Genomic DNA, 1,249 nt, shown 5'->3' on the forward strand with positions numbered 1-1,249 from the left:
ATTTGAAATCTCTGTTCATTTCATTTGAAAACTTCATTGTTCTGAGACTAAGCCCTAAATATCAGTCTTGCTTTATGTTCCATTGAAAATTTTGACCATAACCTGGAGGTAGTGTCACTCCAACTAGATGTCATGAAAAATTACATTATTGTTCCTTATCAAAATGCTAGGGTCATTTAAGGAATGATATCTGTGTTGTGCATAATATCAAGGTCAACAAGAATTAGCTCCATTGTTCATATATCTTGTTGTCACTATAATTGTCATGACCAGTAGCCTGTATAATCACCTTATTCTAATTGTTTGTTTTTTTCTTTTGTGGTTAAATATCAACTAATTTATGTCTTAAGTTTCAAATTTTATCTTCTGGATAGTTGTAAGAAGGTTTCTATGTTATGCCAAAAGTTGGTATTTGATCCTACATTTGCTTTCTAGAGACATATGTGCTATCCACCATTCCAGGCTATAAACTCAGTATAACTGGGATAAATTAATTATTTTGAGGATATCCAAGGAGGATATCTGTATTTTGTTGACTAGAGTTTTTTGCCAGTTAATTGGATGTGCATTTCTTTTATCTTTCCTTCTTAATCCTGAGTGATTCATATCCTGTTATTTTGTTATTTTTCCATGTTATTGTACAATCTATTTTCTATAGCACATTATAATAGATGGACTATTACATACTGTTGCACACAAAAAAGTTAAAATCACCTATATTATATATGAAAAACATGTAAACTATAAAACAGGTTATGCTAAACTTATATACTGGTTGGCACTTATATACTGTACTACTACTGTCCATTAATTATTTTAAAACAATAGAAAACTTTTTTACTTGTGCTGATGCATGTATAGAGGATTAAGCATGTTATATTAAAATGATTAATATGTAAATCAGCAAGTCAAGTCACATGACAATCATAGTATAATGACATGTATCAGAACTACATTTTAACATTACTTAGGGTTCTGTAAGTATTGTGGTAACATCAATTTTTGATGTTACAGCCATTTTTAAAAACAAAATATTCACAAACTTAGATGATAGTAAGGAATTCCTACAGAGGACTTAGAATTTTCATGATAACTTTTGTTGTTAATGACACTGGAAGGCAAAGGAATATAGATCAACTTGGAGTACCAGGACCATCCAGAAATATACTTGAAAGAAGTAAAATTCTAGCTGTGATAAGCACAAAGCAACATCTTGTAACAAAACACGTGATAGTTCATGAACAGAAAG

The sequence above is a fragment of the Tachypleus tridentatus genome, chromosome 4, assembly GCF_004210375.1.
Source record: "Tachypleus tridentatus isolate NWPU-2018 chromosome 4, ASM421037v1, whole genome shotgun sequence".
Classification (NCBI taxonomy): domain Eukaryota; kingdom Metazoa; phylum Arthropoda; class Merostomata; order Xiphosura; family Limulidae; genus Tachypleus; species Tachypleus tridentatus.